The 8,877-nt window shown below is 45.6% G+C and overlaps 1 non-coding gene across 1 annotated transcript; it reads right to left on the reverse strand.

Annotated features, from left to right (window-relative positions):
- Positions 1–6,710: 6,710 nt before the first annotated feature.
- On the reverse strand, positions 6,711–6,794 carry Trnas-gga. The gene is given in 2 exon segments: positions 6,711–6,745; positions 6,755–6,794. It is a non-coding gene; the product is annotated as a tRNA-Ser (tRNA).
- Between the last annotated feature and the right edge of the window lie 2,083 nt (positions 6,795–8,877).

An 8,877-nucleotide genomic window follows, 5' to 3' on the forward strand; every position in this document is an offset into this window, starting at 1 on the left:
AACAGTATAATCAGGTGATAGTAAAGTAGTAACAATATAAAGACTGCAACATGCGTAACTGTAGACAAAAATGTTGTTCGTTTTTTTCCCAACTTAACGGATTTACAGACACGTTAATGCGCTCATTATGGGGTGTGACCACCTGTGGCAGCAATACAGACCTGACAAATGACAATATGTTGAGGCAATAACGCCCTTTCTTCCTACAGCGCTGCTCGTAAGTCTTGAAGGGTGGTTGGTGGATGCTGACGTAATGGAAGTTTTCACCCTAGTGCATCTCAGACGTGCTCTATGGAACGCAAGTCGGGAGAGCGAACAGGCCACGCCATAGGTGCAGTACCTCTTGTTTCCAAGAAAACATCAACCCCGGGTGCTGTATGAAGTCATGCATTATCGTCCAGCAATACGAACTCTACTCCCACAGCACCTCGCAACAACCGCATATGAGGTCCCGAGATCTCATCACGATACTTGAAGCAGTTAAGCCTAGCCCATTTAACCGTACAATTTCATGAAGAGGTATTCGAGTGCCCAATATAATCCCTGCCCACACTATTAGGGATCATCCTCGATATCAGTCTCTTTCCACAATTATTGGCTATCGAAATTGTGTTCGACGTTCCCTCCAGATGCGAATCCGTCGAGAATCACTGTCCAGACCAAATTGGGACTCATCTGTGAAGCGAAAGTTGGCCGATTGTTGAACCGTTCAGGTGGCATGTTGATGGTTACACTTTAGACATCCCCTTTTGCACCGTTTGTCTCAATACAACACGTCCAGTGGATCCTGCGAGGTCAGATGCCAGTTGCCATGCAGTACTAAGGCGTTACGGTCGTGCCCTTGAAGTCAAATAACGATCCTCTCTTCCTGATGTTACACGTGGTTGGCCCCACCTTGGTCTTCGGGATACAGTTTCGATCTCTATAAACTGTAGCCACACCCGAAAAACAACAGAACTATGCACATTAAGCCATCAGGCCACATCAGTTTGCGAGTGTCCTGCTTCCATTCTTCCTATGGTTCTCCATTGCAGAGAGCCTGGAGGCGTCTTCTCTGTGCCATACTCTCCGTCTGTGACTAAGTACACAACGATTGTTGATGTGGGATTACACGGCAAACACTATCCCGTGCGATAGGTGCCATGGCGTTATCGTTGGCTTGATTGTCCATTGACCGGAAAGCCATCTTCCGTGCAGGATACGATCGTACAGACATCTGTTCACAGTTTATGTGATTATATCGTGAATTGGACACAGGACGGAGAAATAGTGGTTTGTTGCTTTAATTTTGCACGTCAGTGTTTATATATGCAGACTGAAGCGACGAATGAAAATTTGCTCCAAGGCCGGGATTCGAACTCAAGTTTCCTGCTCACTAGGCGGATGAGCTAACCACTACGCCACCCTGGCACAACTGCACGGACTACCCTGGCACGCCTCCCTCCTCAATCCAAATCCCATTCACGCCTCAGCCCATTCGGTATTCCCCCTAAAATCTAACAGCATTCCAGAGGCTTTCTAAGTGCGCTGGAACAGCATCTCAGAGGAAAAAGTATCCTGCCTGAAACTGAGGCATAGGTTCTTTAATTAAATAAAACCATACGGTTTCAGAGACCTTTTCAATTGTCTTGAGCCATATAGTTCCATATTTTTCAGTATGCAAACTAATTTTTCATCCGTAATGTTTCACGATTTTCACATTGTATCTGTCTAAATCTTGGTCACATGTATCCAGTGCAAAAACCCAACTGAATATTTTACTTGTTTAATTTATTTCGTGTTCTTTAAGCTGATTTCGTTACCAAAGACTACGAGCTGTTTTTGTATAATCATTTCAAATTTGGAACTTTACTGTAATCTTTTTTGAATGCGTCCACAAGGCTGGGGTGCTATAATGACTAAGTTCATAGCTTTTATCACCTACAGTACCGTACATATGATAGGATACAGAGAAAGTGTGGTGTCACCGCCAGACACCACACTTGCTAGGTGGTAGCCTTTAAATCGGCCGCGGTCCATTAGTATACGCCGGACCCGCGTGTCGCCACTGTCAGTAATTGCAGACCGAGCGCCACCACACGGCAGGTCTAGAGAGACGTCCTGGCACTCGCCCCAGTTGTACAGCCGACGTTCATAGCAATGGTTCACTGACAAATACGCTCTCATTTGCCGAGACGATAGTTAACATAGCCTTCAGCTACATTTGCTACGACCTAGCAAGGAGCTGTATTCAATTGATAATTAATATTATGAAGCGTGTACCGTAACGAGAGATGTTCTCCAATTGTGGGTTAAAGTTAAGTATTATATCAACTACTTACTTTATTTGCAATTCTCAAGATATTGTCCTGTTCCAGACCTCACGCCAGTCAGTGTGTAATTAAACGCGTGCATTTCGGCCTCCTCTAGAAAAACAGTGTTGGCTCTTCTGCCAACACTACAGAAAGAATGTATTAAATGCTTGGTACGCCTTACAAGCAACCACATAGAATGAATGGCTCACTTTCGCTCCTTTTTTTTTTATTAATGACGCCTTGGTAGAGGTGAAACTATTTACTGATCGAACTGTCCACCTTGCCCTGATTATGACTACACTTCTCTTGAATCGCAGCATGCAGCAGTACCATTTAACACATATTCAAAAATGGCTCTGAGCACTATGGGACTCAACATCTCAGGTCATAAGTCCCCTAGAACTTAGAACTACTTAAACCTAACTAACCTAAGGACATCACACACACCCATGCCCGAGACAGGATTCGAACCTGCGACCGTAGGAGTCCCGCGGTTCCGGACTGCAGCGCTAGAACCGCACGGCCACCGCGGCCGGCAACACATACTCCTGTGCAATCTTTCAGCTGTGGAAGGTGAGTCCGTTCACGTAGTGTTCCACGGAACACAGTTTGGGAAACCCTGTCCTGATCTAATTCCCTCAGCATTGTTTGGTTTAAGTCAACTTTATTTCGTTACATTTTTCTTATTTATTTTAATATTCGCCTTATAACCCGTTCAACCGACCTTCCAATTCCTTTGGCTGCATTACAGTATTATCAACAAACCTCCAAGTTCCAAACTAAAATGAACTCATCGCCAGGTCGTGAAAACCAAAGGGATGTCTACCGGCCGCCGTGTCGTCCTCTACCTTGCGGCGTCGTGCGAGTGCAGTATGAAGTGGCATGTAGTCAGCGCATGGCTCGTTCGGCCGCTACTATTCGGTCAAGTAGCTCTTCACTTCGCATCACGAAGCTCACTGCACCCGTACGAGTTCTCCCACCATAGAAACGTCCTTGGCAGTGCAGGAAATCGAACCCTGGTCTCCGTACCACTCAGATATGGAGCGGGACTAACTCCCTTAATATCGAGTGCAAATAACAAAAGAGAGCTCAGTTTTTCTTGAACGTTTGCTTCTCTTCTCTACGAATCTAAGAAACGTCCTTTTATGTTACTGAAAAATATTTGCGTAAATGAACTGACAGGCGACAGTCTTGAAGTGGGAATTTAGCCAGCAGATTATGTCTCGCTGAGTTGAGTGTTTGTAGTGGAGATCAGCTGGTAAGCCAGTCCTGTTGGAGCCAGATACTCCGGGCGCGACAGCAAGAGCTATCTGTCATGTACGAGGGCCGAACCTGTTCCGCAGGATTCGCACAGTGTCCCTCACTGGGGACCTCATATATCAACAACCGTTGGCGCCCGACCTGACCTAGCGGCTGTTGTGGTCAAGGTCTTCTCACGTCGCGACGTCCGCTGCTGTCGCAAAGCCCACTAAGGATCACCATCTGTCTGATGAAAGTGGAAAATGTCTGTCATCTTTAACGTAAACTCCTCCCGCACAGGCCATGAAGGCCCAAAGGTACCGACTGGACGCCGTGTCATCCTCAGCCCACAGGATGCGGATATGGAGGGGCATGTGGTCAGCACACCACTCTCCCGGCCGTATGTCAGTTTCCGAGACCGGAGCCGCTACTTCACGATCAAGCAGCTCCTCAGTTTGCCTCACAAAAACTGAGTGCACCCCGCTTGCCAACACCGCTCGGCAGACCGGACGGTCACCCATCCAAGTGCTAGCCCAGCCCGACAGCGCTTAACTTTGGTGATCTGAAGGGAACCGGTGTTAAAACTGCGGCAAGGCCGTTGGCCATCTTCAACATAGTGCGCTCAACTTTTTCACAGTAGTCATAGTTGCTTCCCGGAGAAATCCAAGGCCACCAAGTAAAAGGAAATTTAAAATACAAATTCCGTCTATTGGCTGACAATAGCGTAAAACAAAGCAGTCACCAACACGAAGTTTGGTTATAACGCCGCTAGTTGTGGTCTTGTGCTCTTTCCTTGCTCCGCGCCCCTTCGAACTGACTTACGTTGTTCATTTATGGAAACCTGCAATTAAAAGTGGAATCCAAATCACGCTGAAACTCAACATTATTAACGTAATACAGTGCCAGTTGTGAAAGAAGCAAGAAGTGATAGATGAAAATCATTCGAGCGATGGGAATTCTAAGCCCAAACCTTTGAGTCTGCATTGTGACGCTTAACCAACTTTCTTTTTCTCTTCATTGACCCATACCCCCAAGGATAATTTTGCCACTATGTGCAACATAATTACTACACTTAATGTTTCCAACATGTCACCTGATTACATAAATGGGTGCAAAGTATAAGCTATATAAACTTGACATAAAAGGATTTATGTAAGACGGGAAATATTTACACTAACGTACTCATCCACACGACCAAAAATCTCCACAGTGCATTAAGACTGGCTTGGAAATAGTGATTTGTTTCACTATATGTTCTTTCCACAATGGAATAGTGTTTCTGTTTTGCTATATATTCTTTGTACTTATTAGTTTCTAGACACCATCTTTGTTTACAAAGTGTGAACATGTAATGTTATTCGACGTAGAAAGTAGCCTGTGACCATTGGAGTTTAATTATTATACTTTCACATCTACAGTTCTGTTCAGTCAAAAAAACCCAAGAGCAATGTTCTGAAATAGTGATTTGTTTTCCTCTACTAATCAGCGCCATAACTTACTTCAAAGCCGTAACACAGCACACAAATACCATATTAATACAAGTAATTCCCCCTGATAATGAAGTTTTAAACCTTTGGAACGCGTTGTAGAAATACACTCATGCTCATAAATTAAGGACAACTGCAGAATGTGGTGCCACACAACGTGGCACTACACAAAACTGGCGCTGATAGCATAGGCACACAAAATTGGCGCTGATAGCATAGGCACATAGGGAGTACACACGACACAGATCTGTAAGTCGACGTTATTGGTGATAAGTTGAGAAAACCGTCCCGAAAGACATGTGCTTCAAAACGCCACTGTTTCCTGCGCATGTACCGCGACATCAATATGGGATATGATCACCATGCACACGTACACAGGCCACGCAACGGGCTGGCATACTCTGGATCAGGTGGTCGAGCAGCTGCTGGGGTATAGCCTCCCATTCTTGCACCAGTGCCTGTCGGAGCTCCTGAATGTCGTAGGGGTTTGAAGACGTGCAGCGATACATCGACCGAGAGCATCCCAGACGTGCTCGATGGGGTTTTGGTCTGGAGAACAGGAAGACCATTCGCCTGATATCTTCTGTTTCAAGGTACTCCTCCACGATGGCAGCTCTGTGGGGCCGTGCGTTATCATCCATCAGGAGGAAGGTAGGACCCACTGCACCTCTGAAAAGGCGGACATACTGGTGCAAAATAAGATCCCGATACATCTGACCTGCTACAGTTCCTCTGTCAAAGACATGCAGGGGTGTACCTGCACCAATCATAATCCTACCCCACACCGTCAAACCACGACCTCCATACAGATCCTTTTCAAAGATATTAAGGGGTTGGTATCTGGTTCCTGGTTCACGTCAGATGAAAACCCGGCGAGAATCACTGTTCACTCGTCCGTGAACATAACCTGGGACCACTGTTCCAATGATCATGTACTGTGTTCTTGACACCAGGCTTTACGGGCTCTGCTGTGACCAGGGGTCATTGGAATGCACCTTGCAGGTCTCCGGGCGAATAAACCATGTATGTTCAATCGTCTGTAGACTGTGTGTCAGGAGACAACTGTTCCAGTGGCTGCGGTAAGGTCCCGAGCACGGTCACCTGCAGTCCTCCGTGGCCGTGTGCGGGCACTGATGGTGAGATATCGGTCGTCTTGTGGTGTTTTACACTGTGGAGGTCCCGTACTGTAGCGCCTGGACACGTTTCCTGTCTGCAGGAATCGTTGCCATAATCTTGAGATCACATTTGTGGCCCGTGGTACGACCTGCTGTGTTTGACCAGCCTCCAGTCGCCCTAGTATTCTACCCTTCATAACGTCATCAACAAGTGTTCTTTGAGCCATTTTCAACACACAGTCACCATTAACACGTCTGAAAACGTCTGCACACTTACTCGCTGCACCGTACTCTGACATGCACCAACACACCTGTGGACTGCTGCCAGAGCCACTGTGCGACGACCGCAGGTCAAATGCTCCGCATGGTCATACCCCGAGGTGATTTAAACCCGCAAACCTCCCACCAGAGCGTCGTTTCACCATGTATCAGCAATATCCTTAATTTTTGAGCATGAGTGTTCAAAATGGTTCAAATGGCTCGGAGCACTATGGGACTTAACTTCTGAGGTCATCAGTCCCCTAGAACTTATAACTGCTTAAACCTAACTAGCCTAAGGACATCACACACATCCAAGCCAGAGGCAGGATTCGAACCTGCGACCGCAGAGGACGCGAGGTTCCAGACTGTAGCGCCTAGAACCGCTCGGCCACTCTGGCTGGCTGAGCATGAGTGTACATTATCCAGTTACGTTAATGTGACCACCTATCAGAAGCCTGAACGACCATTTTTTGCAGCGCGGACCGCTGCGGGACGTACGGGAAGAGAGTCAGTGAAGTTGTGGAAGGTACCGAATGAGGTGTGGAACCATGCCGAGCCCAGTCGGCGTGAATCTAAGCATAGCTGCATACTCGTGTTAACCCAGGGTAATTAACTGCGTCATCTGTGGAGAAACTGAGCTTGCAACTAATACTATCCCTTAAGTTACTAACGTATAAAATGAATACCAAAGGTCGATTACAGTTAGTACACCTGATAACGTTTCAGTGTCTATAGAGAGCACACCATCCAGGAAAGTATGCTGAGTCCCGCTGACAGGAAATTCTCAGTCCAATCTGAATCGTAGCTAGGCATCCCATAAAAACTTATTTTCCATAGATGGTGTCGGTGTGGTACTGGGTCAATAGTTCAGCTGGTTTCCTCCAGCTATGCTAAAAGTAATTCGTGAAACTTCGGCTACACGACAAATGAGTCTAATCTAAAAGCCTTAAATTCAGCTAAATACCTAGGTATTAAAATTACGAACAACTTAAATTGGAAGGAACACGTTGTGGGGAAGGCTAACCAAAGACTGCGTTTCATTGCCAGGACACTTGGAAAATGTAACAGATCTATTAAGGAGACTGCCTACACTACACTTGTCCATCCTCTTTTAGAATAATGCTGCGCGGTGTGGGATCCTTACCAGATAGGACTGACGGAGTACATTGAAAAAGTTCAAAGAAGGGCAGCATGTTTTGTATTATCGCGAAATATGGGAGAGAGTGAACAGAAATGATACAGGATTTGGGCTGGACGTCGTTAAAAGAAAGGCGTTTTTCACTTCGACGTAATCTTCTCATGAAATTCCAATCACCAAGTTTCTCCTTCGAATGCGAAAATATTTTGTTGACACCGACATAGATAATGAGAAACGACCATCACGATAAAATAAGGGAAATCAGAGCTCCTACTGAAAAATATAGGTGTTCGTTCTTTGCGCGAGATTGAAATAATAGAGAATTGTGAAGGCGGTTCGATGAACCCTCTGCCAGGCATTTAAATGTGATGTGCAGAGTATCCAAGTAGATGTAGATGTGTCAATAAGGATATCATGTGGCAAGAAGTTGAGTTTCATGTAATCATTGTTTTCGGAACTTAAGCTGATTACTAACGAGTTGGTTACTTTGTTCTCCCTAGATCATAGCCTATCAGATCCCTATATGTTACTGCATAAGACGATAGTTCAGTGGATCGGTTTCACTTCTTTTCTCCAGCGTAGGTGTTGGAAATTGCGGTGTCGATCGCAGAACAAGGACTCAAGCAAAAGCTTGTACCGCAAGACGGCATCATAAGTAAAGACAGCCGCAGCAAGACGCAGCAACGAATCGGAATATGGCGTGGACACGCCCCCAAGTGGGTCCTTAGGCCGCCGCAGCCGGGAAGTTATTTACGTCCGAGCGCCATTCTGCCCAGCCCGTTTTCTATGTAATCAGAGATTAATTGTAATCATCAATTACGACGACAGATTCGTCATATTACAGACCCGGCAGCTTGCAAATAGAACAGTTATTATGAAATTTATACATAGATGTGAAACAATTCTGTTATGAAGTGCTAAGTGTTATAACTTCTGGTGTAAGAGTCAAAAAATCCTGTCATCTGTGTGGACATTACTTGTTTCGAAAGTTAAATATTTACCAAATTCAAGTTTTAATGAAGTACTCCGATCGACCTGCTCCTGGACTAGCCTAGCTACAATACACCATCCTAATCATTTTATTTGCTAGGCACTTGTACTTTCCATTTAAAGAAACTTGTGAAGGGTCTGCAATGGGCCAGGCAATGAATTTACAGGCACCACCATTTCGAGTGCCATAGTTGTTGTCTGCAGGTAAGCAACGATAAAATGTAGTGGATGGACCGTATTTTTAGTAAGTCTATGGGATGGATCATGGGGACCATAAAAATTATGTCCTAAGAGCAGGAGCTTACAGGTTGCAGGGGATGCATCAGAAAACTAAGCATTACGCTTGGATTCTT

The sequence above is a fragment of the Schistocerca piceifrons genome, chromosome 3 (genome assembly GCF_021461385.2).
Source record: "Schistocerca piceifrons isolate TAMUIC-IGC-003096 chromosome 3, iqSchPice1.1, whole genome shotgun sequence".
Lineage (NCBI taxonomy): Eukaryota > Metazoa > Arthropoda > Insecta > Orthoptera > Acrididae > Schistocerca > Schistocerca piceifrons.